Source organism: Schistocerca piceifrons, chromosome X (assembly GCF_021461385.2).
Source record: "Schistocerca piceifrons isolate TAMUIC-IGC-003096 chromosome X, iqSchPice1.1, whole genome shotgun sequence".
NCBI lineage: Eukaryota > Metazoa > Arthropoda > Insecta > Orthoptera > Acrididae > Schistocerca > Schistocerca piceifrons.
Window position 1 is genome coordinate 287,225,170 of NC_060149.1, and position 12,569 is coordinate 287,237,738.

Below are 12,569 nucleotides of genomic sequence, written 5' to 3' on the forward strand. Positions count from 1 at the left end.
TGGTATTACAAGAATTTCCTGATTTCAAATGGGAATCCCTGAAGGGAAACGACGTTCATTTCGCGGAAGTCTATTGAGAATGTTTAGAGAATAGGCATCTGAAGCTGACTGCAGAACGATTTCTACTGCTGTCAACGTACATTCCACGTAAGAACCACGAAGTTGAAATAAGAGAAATTAGGGCTCTGACGGAGGCATATAGATCGTAGTTTTCCCTCTCACTCTATTTGCGAGTGGGATAGGAAAGGTAATGACTAGTAGTGGTGCAAAGCACACTCCGCCGTGCACCATACGGTGGCTTCGGAGAACGTGTGTAGATGTAGAATGAGCGGTACAATGGGAAGTACCCTCCGTCATGTACCTCACAATGGTTTGCAGAATATAAATGTAGGTGGTAGACAGATGAAGATTCAAGTCTTGTGTTCACCGCGATGAGCGAAGAATGCAGCCGAAAAGCCTGTCAGAGTCATTCAGTGAGAGCATAATATTCGGTACTGGGTGTGGTGTTGAGCTTATCAGCATACGCCGCAGCGTTTCGGTAGGAACCAGAGGAATGGTAGGCACGCTGACCCGCAGCTGGGAGCCTGCTTTCACCAGCCACCGGCCTCGCCTGCCGCTGTCGACATACCTCCGGCAATCATGCACCCAGGCGCGTTTACTCCTATTCTTACCCGCACTCTGCAGCCTCGCTTCAAAGAAACTCGCCTTCCAATAACGCGATAAGCCGTCCTGACGGCAGAAGATAATGTTTCGCGCTGGGGATGCTGTGTACAAGGTTTCGAGTGTACAAGTGACCACGATAAGTTCTTTGGAGGACCAGTTACATCCGGGAGAGAACAGATTTGAACACTGAAGTGGCAGAGGGACTTAACTCGTTCCATGAACGACAGCATGATTTGTTTGTTTGCAGACGTAGTTAAATAAAGAATCAGGATTTCGATAGTGCATTAAACTTCCCATCTAATAAAAAAATTGAAAGAGCAGTCAACTGTTTTGTGAAAACATTTGTCTGAAAGGAAGAAATAAAATAGATCAGAGAAATATTTGATACGCCTTTGAATGATGCTAAAAATCTTGTACAGCAAATGAGGTGCCGATTGAGAATCTAAAGTTCAACATTAAACTTAGAATTTCAACGAGTACTAGAAGATATTTGTCTAGTGGATTGTGGAGACCATGCGGTCTGCTGTTGTGTGGCCTAGCTCTACATGATTTCGGTCATCATTCAAAGAAAGGTCAAATGTTTCTCTGATATAGTATACAGTATTTCGTCATGTTAGAGAAATATTTGTACAAAACCTTTGAACGTTTTCCTTCAATTTTTTTTAATTTCAAGTTTTGTTCAGAAAGTATGAAATAAAATTTATTGAAGTATCGATCGGAATTACCCTGATTACTTTCTAGCAATTTTTTTTTTTCACAACAAGACCCCACACTGGTCAATTTCATAACCCTTGGTTCATTTCGGTCTCTTCGTTTGGCTATCAAAATTCAAGGAAGAAAATCATTGTATAATTTCTAGGGACTCTCGTTTTCGCTCCGCTCAAACAATTGAGGCAGTTTCCTGCAGAGTGGGTCCATTGATAGTTTCTCTGTAATATAGTTTCTTACATGAGAGCGGAAGAGTTTGTGTGAAGGTTGGAAAGTTGAAGAGATACTGATAGAATTGGAGCTATGAGTACAGGTTGTGTGTCGTGCCTTGATAACACGGCTGGTAAGAACATTGCTTGGAAAGTCCATGTTCGGGATTAGAGTCGCGATTCAGCACACATTTTTAATAAAGTAGAAAGGTGCATTATTTGCTATAGGGGCATCGCTGTGTAACCTACACAGGGTGATGTTATGAGGCAGATTTCAATACTTATTCTAATGTACGTATCTTAAACAAGTGGAACATTTGTTCATTTTTACTAACAGTAAATACTTCAGCAAGAATTCTCACACACCGTTTCATGCCCGTAGGGTACACGCTTATACGAGGTGTTAACTGCCCTAAGGAGATACCGTTCCCGGTTCGAGGAACAGTGTGTACCTCGTTTCGAGGAAATGATCACGGATGGAAGGAAGATCATGGTTCAACGGCCCGTCGACGACGAGGTCACAGCTAAAACTTGTATACAGTGTATCAAGGGTAGCCGGAAACACAAAGAAAGAATTCTGATCTCGTATTGTAAAAGAACGATTACAAGTGATTTTTATCTAGCAGTAAACCCCTTGAAACAGAAAAACACGAGCATCAGTTATCAGGTGTTGACAACGGCGAATTCCAAGTGCTACTGAGAATGAAACTATTGGAACCGTGAAGATGTACCACAGTACTGGATATGAGTAATTCCATAGCTTCCTGGAACATGCAAAAGCTGGCAAAAGTCAGGAGAAAACGCTGTGTTTCTTCACGTTGCAGTATGTCTTTGCCTACTGTTTCCAACAGCGTAAAGGCTCCGTTTTTCCACAGTGTGAGAACACGTGACGATTAATCGATATTATACGATAATTGTCACCTCTCTGCACACTGAACAGGTACTCGATCTTGAAAAGTGCATATTTAGAAGCAATGTTCACCATTGGATAAAAAAATATCCGAAATTAGGGTTTAGCATTCAATAATGGTGAAACGAAAGGAAACGAAGAGTTAACGCTTCACCACAGAATCGGAAGAACAATGCAGGAACCATTCATCTTGTGTTATGTGACAACGTGGCACCGACTGCATTCTCCACAGCCCTCTACAAAACACAAAGTTTTTTAAACATTGGAATTATTTTTCGGAACTCTCAAGAATGAGACACATACAGGGTGAGGAAAATAAAAGTGGCCTGGACAACAGAGTTCCAGGGCACAAAGAAACACAGTAGAGGAAAGGAAATGCAGCACTAATCTGACTATAACAGATGTTGAAACTGACCACAATTCATCTCCTGGTACTTTTGGGCCCTAGTCAGCAAGTTGCTGAAGGCGAATTGAAGCTAGACTGCTGCAGTTCTTGAAGACTATGAGGGTTGTTGCGATACACCTTAGACTTGAGAGTTCCCCACACAACTTAATCGCACACTGACAGATCAGGTGACCTGCGTGGCCAGCTAGGGCAGCGGCCAGACTGACCTCTGCTAGCAACTCTAGCAGACGAGAGGACTGTGTAAATATGCTCCAAGGTTCGTCCGCCTGTATGGACAGTTGCTCCATTTTGTTGGCAGTAACTATAGGTCGTTCCTCCTCCGTTACACGGATAAATTTACGTCCAATCGTGTCCACTCGTCTGGGCCAGTTTTACACTACTGGCCATTAAAATTGCTACACCACGAAGATGACGTGCTACAGACGCGAAATTTAACCGACAGGAAGAAGATGCTGTGATATGCAAATGATTAACTTTTCAGAACATTCACACAAGGTTGGCGCCGGTGGCGACACCTACAACATGCTGACATGAGGAAAGTTTCCAACCGATTTCTCATACACAAACAGCAGTTGACCGACGTTGCCTAGTGAAACGTTGTTGTGATGCCTCGTGTAAGGAGGAGAAATGCGTACCATCACGTTTCCGATTTTGATTAAGGTCGGATTGTAGCCTATCGCGATTGCGGCTTATCGTATCACGACATTGCCGCTCGCGTTGGTCGAGATCCAATGACTGTTAGCAGAATATGCAATCGGTGGAGGGTAATACGGAACGCCGTGCTGGATCCCAGCGGCCTCGTATCACTAGCAGTCGAGATGACAGGCATCTTATCCGCATGGCTGTAACGGATCGTGCACCCACGTCTCGATCCCTGAGTCAACAGGTGGGGACGTTTCCAAGACAACAACCATCTGCACGAAAAGTACGACGACGTTTGCAGCAGCATGGACTATCAGCTCGGAGACCATGGCTGCGGTTACCCTTGACGCTGCATCACAGACAGGAGCACCTGCGATGGTGTACTCAACGACGAACCTGGGTACACGAATGAATCCAGGTTCTGTTTACAGCATTATGATGGTTGCATCCGTGTTTGGCGACATCGCGGTGAACGCACATTGGAAGCGTCTATTCGTCATCGCCATACTGGCGTATCATCTGGAGTGATGGTATGGGGTGCCATTGGTTACACGTCTCGGTCACCTCTTGTTCGCATTGACGGCACTTTGAACAGTGGACGCCAAATTTCACATGTGTTACGACCCGTGGCTCTACCCTTCATTCTATCCCTGTGAAACCCTACATTTCAGCAGGATAACGCAAGAGCGCATGTTGCAGGTCCTGCACGGGCCTTTCTGGATACAGAAAATGTTCGACTGCTGCCCTGGCCAGCACATTCACCAGATCTCCCACCAATTGAAAACGTCTGGTCCATGGTGGTCGAGCAACTGGCTCGTCACAATAATCCAGTCACTACTCTTGATGAACTGTGATATCGTGTTGAAGCTGCATGGACAGCTGTACCTGTACACGCCATCCAAGCTCTGTTTGACTCAATGCCCAGGCGTATAAGGCCGTTATTACGGTCAGAGGTGGTTGTTCTGGGTACTGATTTCTCAGTATCTATGCACCCAAATTGCGTGAAAATGTAATCACATGTCAGTTCGAGTATAATATATTTGTCCAATGAATACCCGTTTATCATCTGCATTTCTTCTTGGTGTAGCAATTTTAATGGCCAGTAGTGTATTTGTCCCATCCTGCATAAGAAGTCAATTTATTCCACACACAGTTTTAATCTGCCAGGAAGTTTCTTAACATACAACCTACCTTAAGGGTTCAGGTAATAAGTCGTCCTGATACTCTGCTGAAAGCAAGCTGTAATAACAGTAATTGAACTCAAACTGCTATTCAGGAAGTGTTTCTGACCTTAAAAAAAGAACGTATTTTTCAAAACGTGTCACCCTTCCACATTAAAAACTGTGTTAAGTTGCTCGCTGCCTTTTTAATGTGGGCTAAACACTAAATGAATTGTACGTTTTTGTAAGAAAATGAAACATCTACAGCCGTTCTCATGATGTCATCTGTTGTATGGCTGTTAGTTTCGGTTCTTAAGTGCACCATCTTCAGACCTTAGCTGATGCTGAGGGATTTAACATCATCTGTATACACGATGCAACGTTGGCAATGTCTATAATTGGTTTCCGCAGGTTATCTGTAACGACGATGTTGTCTCTCCAACCATCAAATTTTTGTACATTTTTGGTACACCTTCTAACAAGCTACCAAACTCCAGCCAGCAAAATCTCTGAGAAAATATCTTACTAAAGCGGAACTATGTTGAGGGTGGTGTGACATTCGGGGATCTCATGCATACTATTACCGTGGGCACAGGAAAGAATGGTTCGCTTCCAAAATAGAACGAAAAATTATTGAGAGAGATAGTCAAATCATCAGCATTTATTCTCACATTCGCCTTCGAGTGGGACCGTCTGTTCGTACTGATACGCTGCTTCATGGGCCGACGATATGGCCACACAATATTGGGTTGCAAGGAAATGTTACTATTGGTTATTGTCGTAAATTTTCCCACGGTACAGTTACTAGTAGCTCCGATTCAAAGTGAGTTAATTATTCTGGAGACTGCTCAGTCTGTGTAATAAGGAGTGTTCTGTGTACTTCGAAGAACAAAAGGTATAGAATCTCGAGACGGTGGAATGTTATTTACGCTCAAGAAAATAATATCTAGGAAGCTATGCAACCATGAATATTAGTTACCTCATCTGCTTTGACTCTCGTAACACCGATCTCGAAAGTAGACGCCCCAACATGAACGCAAAAGGTGTCAGCACATACACCTTTCTTTGCAAGTGCAATGCAAAAACGCACTTCCTTCAAAATCTACGCTCTCTCCAGAAATCCCATTAAAGTTACAGGAAGTAAATAAACTGTGACGTTATCTGAAAAGGCAGACAAAGTGAAAAACATTTAAGTGTAACCAATCTCGAATTCCATGTCGCCATCGACGAAGGAAAGACGTATCAATAAAAACCAGAGATCAAACAAAGAGCATCCAAAGCCATCTAATCGTACGACTCCGGTATATTTCTGTGATACTCATGACTGCATAAATTGTGATGCTTTACTTCTGTTTGAGGGCCCCATCCAGCCCTTCAAGTCCCACATCGAACGTCGCAGGTTTTTCTCCTCGACGTGTGAAAAACAACCATGCGTCCGAGTTATCCCGTCATATTACATAGAACCTTAAGGATTTCCACGGATCAATGTGTAATACCCTCATTCCAGTTGGCTAGTACGTCGCTTGTCAGCTGTCACAGTCGGCCTTCACTGTGCTGGAAAATATTATGGCAACGTGCTCGTCTAGGGTGTTGTTGGTACGGCCAAATTGACGGAAGTTCCCTAGCTGAATGTTCTGCATTAGGGGCCAGCAAGACATTAAGCAAAGCTTCGTTCGAAGCGTAATTTCAGATTTATCACCTTCTTGGCACACTGAAGACCGATGACCGTTATTCTACGTTGTGGTGCCACGATTCACCAAACGAACGCCGTAAGCTTATTCTCAACTCCATCCACTGCCGTTAAAAATGTGACTTGCATAGCTACATATGACAAATTCTCAACTGACTTGTGCGATCCAAGCCTCTGTGCCTAACCTGTAACAGCAGTCAAGTTCTATCGCTTTTTAAATGTTCCTCCGCGTTTACAGCCGTATTAAAGCTCGCTCATGGCAGAGACGAACGTACTTCATGTCAGTCACTGAGACGTTTTCCGGAACACAATACAATGTATAGGTTAATATCAGTCTTTATCAACTGTAATAAAAGTCTCATTCAGACCAGACGCGTTTCTCTTTATTTTAAAGCATCTTCAGTGGTCAGATTTTTTGTTGTTTATTCCGTTCTTCTTCGTCTTTCACGTGTATTTTGCGTGACGCAAAATGACGAGAGGACAGTGCACAGAAGTGCAAATGTGTTAAGTGCTGTGTGCAAATGAAAATACTCAACACATACACGTGAAAGACGAAGAAGGATGGAAGAAACAACAAAAAACATGTCCACTGAAGATGCTTTAAAATAAAGCGAAATGCGTGTGGTCTGAATAAGACTCTTATTACAGTTGCTAAAGACGGCAATTATCCTATACAACTTGTATATGTGCAGCTGCGGAAAAAAGAGGCAAGAAAACACAAAGAAGACAACATGTATATAACGATGTCCTGAATAACGACTTTCAAAAGCGCGTTAGGTGCTTTATGGCGTATAACTGTGGAACTGATGTCTGTGCTACTTACATCTAAGAAAATATATGCAGCGTGATCGTAGACTACCTGCCTCCGTAGCCGTGGTCTCTAACACACATTTCTGCGGTGGCACTAGACTCGGAGGTACGCTGATTGTAATCCTGGTGGTGGAAATTTTACACTGACAGTATTTGCGCCAATTTTGCCAATGTTCTGCCAGGTCGACGTACTCATAGTCCACTGTTCAAATACCAATAATGACAATTTTTTAACAGTTGACGTCTGAAACTGTTATAAGGGAAAACATTTTCCAGAACAGCTGTTAGCATTAGTGACATAAACAACTCAAATCACTTAAGAAAGGCAAGCCTTCGGTCCAGATGGTATACCAATCAGGTTCCTTTCAGAGTATGCAGACACAATAGCGCCTTCCTTAGCAGTCACATACAATCGCTCACTTAACGAAAGGTCTGTTCCTAAAGACTGGAAAGTAGCACAGGTCACATCAATATTCAAGAAAGGAAATAGGAGTAATCCATTGAATTACAGACCTATATCACTGACCTCAATTTGCAGTAGGATTTTGGAGCATATACTGTACTCGAACATTATGAATCACCTTGAAGAAGCCGGCCGGTGTGGCCGTGTGGTTCTAGGCGCTTCAGTCTGGAACCGCGTGACCGCTACGGTCGCAGGTTTGAATCCTGCCTCGGGCATGGGTGTGTGTGATGTCCTTAGGTTAGTTAGGTTGAAGTAGTTCTAAGTTCTAAGGGACTGATGACCACAGATGTTCAAGTCCCATAGTGCTCAGGGCCATTTGAACCATTTGAACCTTGAAGAAAATGACTTACTGATACATAACCAACACGGATTCAGAAAATATCGCTCTTGTGCAACACAGCTAGCACTTTATTCCCATGAAGTAATGAGTGCTGGCGACAAGGGATCTCAGATCGATTCCATATTCCTAGATTTCCAGAAGGCTTTTGATACCGTCCCTCACAAGCGACTATTAATCAAATTGCGTGCATATGGAGTATCGTCTCAGTTGTGCGACTGGATTCGTGATTTTCTCTCAGAGAGGTCACAGTTCGTAGCGATAGGCAGTGAATCATCGAGTAGGACAGAAGTGATATCTGGCGTTCCGCAAGGTAGTGTCATAGGCCCTCTGTTGTTCCTGATTTACATAAATGATCTAGGAGATAATCTGAACAGCTCCCTTGGATTGTTTGCAGATGATGCTGTAATTTATCGTCTAGTAAAATCATCAGACGATCAGTTCCAGTTACAAAATGATCTAGAGAGAATTTTTGTATTGTACGAAAAGTGGCAATTGGCACTAAACAAAGAAAAGTGCGGGGTCATCCACATGGGTACTAAAAGAAATCCCATAAATTTTGGGTATACGATCAATCGCACAAATCTAAGGGCTGTCAATTCGACTAAATAGCTAGGGATTACAATTATAAGCAACTTAAATTGGAAAGACCACATAGATAATATTGTGGGGAAGACGAAACAAAGACAGTGCTTTGTTGACAGAACACTTAGAAGATGCAAAAAAAACCCACTAAAGAGACAGCCTACATTACACTTGTCAGTCCTCTGCTGGAATATTTCTGCGCGGTGTGGGATCCTTACCAGGTAGGATTGACGGTGGACATTGAAAAAGTGCAAAGAAGGGCAGTTCGTTTTGTGTTATCGCGCAATAGGGGTGAGAGTGTCACTGATATGATACACGAGTTGGGGTGGCAGTCACTGAAACAAAGGCGGTTATCTTTGCTGCGAGATCTATTTACGAAATTTCAATCACCAACTTTCTCTTCCGAATGCGAAAATATTTTGTTAACACACACCTACGTAGGGAGAAATGATCATCATAATAAAATAAGAGAAGTCTGAGCTCGAACAGAAAGATTTAGGTGTTCCTTTTTCCCAGACGTCATTCAAGAGTGGAATGGTAGAGAAGTAGTATGAAAATGGTTCGATGAACTCTCTTCCAGGCACTTAAGTGTGAATTGCAGAGTAACCATGTAGATGTAGATGTAGACTTTTCGGAGTTTGTGGAAATGTTCTACTAACATTCTGCTTTCGCTTTGTCTCTTTGAAAATAGTTAATCTATAGAGTACATTTGCATAGAGAGGTGTGATGTTCTGTCGGACATGTGCGACAGAGCAGTCACTACTAGTCATGAAAAGCTGATGCACTTGTACTTTCACAGAATTGAACTTCGCTTCTGCAGAATACACAAGCACATGATTCGTAAAATGTACGATGCTGCTCGCGATTCTTCGGAAGAGATTAGTCTGAACAACAGAATAATCTTCTTAAGATGCCGTCCCTCACATACAATCAGTTGTGTTCTCCACGTTTCTGCAGTTCTCACCGTCACGGGTGGATAATGGCTAAACTCGTTGATGAATCCAGACTCTTTGAAACTTAGACAAAGTTCTCTTTCAGACACAGGCTTTCATTCTGCTATCTCCAGGGTGGATGCGTAAATGTGGGATTCATAGAATGTGCTTGGTGTACGAAAAGTAATTTACTTCACACACTTCTTTACTTCTTTGTATGCAGCCATTACTGCGAAGCCTTCGTTCCTTAATGAATGACACTGTGTGTAGGGGGGGGGGGGTCGTGTTTGCATTGATTTTTGAACTTTGTGTACTTATTATTAATCTTATTATTTTGCTTATTATTACTACCATTAGTTTTATTATGCTTATTATTATTATTATTATTACTTCTGCACCACTGATGCGGGTTATTTATCAGTTCTGATTGCATGTTCTGCGAAGCTACAAATGTACTCTACAGATTTACTGTGTCGAAAGAAACAAAGCGAAAGCAGACTGCCAAAAGGACATTTCTACAAACTCTGAAAAGTCTCTTTACATGTCAGGAAAATGTTCTCCCATATAACAGCATTCAGACGTAAAAAGTTAAAAAAACTGTCGCAATTGGCATTTGAGCTGTGGACTATCGATGCGGCTATCTTACGCTTTACCAACTCACCCACCGAAGCCATTGGTATTGGACGCTCACACATACACTTTTCTTATCCTCTGGTAGCTCTGGTGTTACTTTTAATGAACGTTTACGCCCGTTCTACCGGACGATGGCACATAGTACGAAGTAAATCGGAGTTTTGGTTGATACTCTATCGACGTACAACGTTTCATACCGATCTGAGTGTCTAACATCTGGAGGTTTGGGTGTAAGCTTAACGTCAAATGACAATAGATGGGTGAATGTTCACAATTTGGTATATAAACAGGGCAAATAAACTTCAGACCATACATTAGTATGACATTAGTGACAGGAAGCACATCAAAGGTGGCAGTGGTATTCTCATTAAATTACCAGTAGAATTGCATTTCCCTGAATACAACTACTGAGGACCTAGAATGAAGCTGAGAAAGTGTCTAGCTCGTAATGGTAAGGGAACTGATATGCTAGACGATGCCTGCAAGGAGCATGATACTGCTTTCGCCGCAAATAAAGGTCATCACACTACAGATAGAATATTAAGTGATAAAGCCTAGCAAATACGTGGAGGAAAAGATACTGGCATAGGACAACGTTTTGCGGCGTTTGTAGCTGATATTGCAACGAAAACCAAACTTCAATTGTTTGTTGGAAAAAATTTCAAGCAAGTTATAAACGCAGTTCATCATATTCTGAAGAAGGAAAAACCTGTAGTGTGTTTTAAAAAAGATTGCATTCAGTCAGAGGTGGCAGCGGTCAAAAGTTATCTGAAGCAGAAATGAAGAAAAAAAGCTGCATTAAAACGCCTAAGTTCTTTTAATACCTAAGACATCTAGTGAAATCATTCTGCGTCTAATTACACCATTAGCCAGATTGTTGGCTGTTCGCATAAAAACAAGCAGTATACGTACCACTACATACGTTGTAGTTAAGATGTGATCTCATACACTTTTGCTTTAAAAGTTCACTCGTCAACATTAAGAGAAAAACTACTTCCCCCAATGTATCCAAGCAAAAGGGAGTGGAGTATTGCACTGACCGGTCTGGAAACATATAACAGGATACCTAACATCTCAGAGGCGAACAATAAACTACATCTAAAATGTGGTGATGATGCGTTAATACATCATGACTTGTACAATACTGACGATTTGAATGCATATCTAAAGCAGTCTGCTCAAGGCTTTGAGTTACATGCAAATATTAATATGCTTAAAACAGAGATAAAAACAACGAAACAGTCAATAGACTTCAGGCACGAAGGTTCAATACCATTATTGAGGATCCAAGTGTTGACAAACTGTACTGATGAAGTTTACGAGTCGAGTCAACAAGTGGATATTCTGTCTGTTAGCATTTCTGTGTTGAGTCTTATATCTCAATGAATTCGTTATTTAATGATAGATTAATTCACATTATCTACAGATTTTTTCCCACAGTGGGTCCAGGTTACAAAACTGTTAAGGCACCTAGCAATACACTATACCTCCCAGTGACTGTTCAGACATTAGCCCACTTCGAGTTGAATATCATATCTCAGAATGGGAGTCTAGCCGATTTTCACAGTGAGGAAATTATAGTATGCCTTCATTTGAAGGAGTTTCATGGGTTCAAATCATAAATACAAAGCCCACAGACATCATAAGACCACTTTGCAGTAGAAGCAGAACGCTATAACAGCTGAGAATAACAAGTTTCTTAAATCGATAGGACTGAAAGAAAGTTAAGTGTACGCGATAGGAAGCCTAGAAGACAGTTCAAGTTCTGCTACTCGAGTAGGTAAAGAGAGAGCTACAACATACGTTAGTTCACTTTAGTCAAACTTTAATATCAAATACTTAAGCTGAATGGAGTCAATGTCCACATGAATGAAGATATATATTTATGATACCGTCACAGAACACAACTAATGTTTATTATTTCAAACAGTACTGGATGAGAGTCGCATAATATTGTACATTTAACTATAAACTTCGGTACACAGTTTTGACTAATAACGCTAACTCGCTGCAGAATCTGAGCAATGACGATGCTGATATCATACACAGCTATCACAGAGTGGGGAGAGCCGCGCTACACTCTGACGTAAGTATACTTCCAGGAGCAGCAGCATATAGAACCGCTTGAGGGCTTGCGTTTGCCAACATCTCTCATTTGTGGTTGGATCTGACAGCGATAGTTCTTAGCTTGTGGTTCCATCATGAGGTACAAATTTTAACATGGGACCTCACTCTTCAGATGACACTGCGTTCCTCCCCCAGACCACTGCAGTGTTATCATGTAGTGCTAGTTCACGTGACGACGGCGGGAGGGAAGCCTGAATGTTGACAGAGATGGGGAGATAGGGACTGTAGTGATGGTCAATGGCAGCTCCCAGTCTGCACCCTGGTATCCACCTTGCGAGTGACTAGGATCACCAC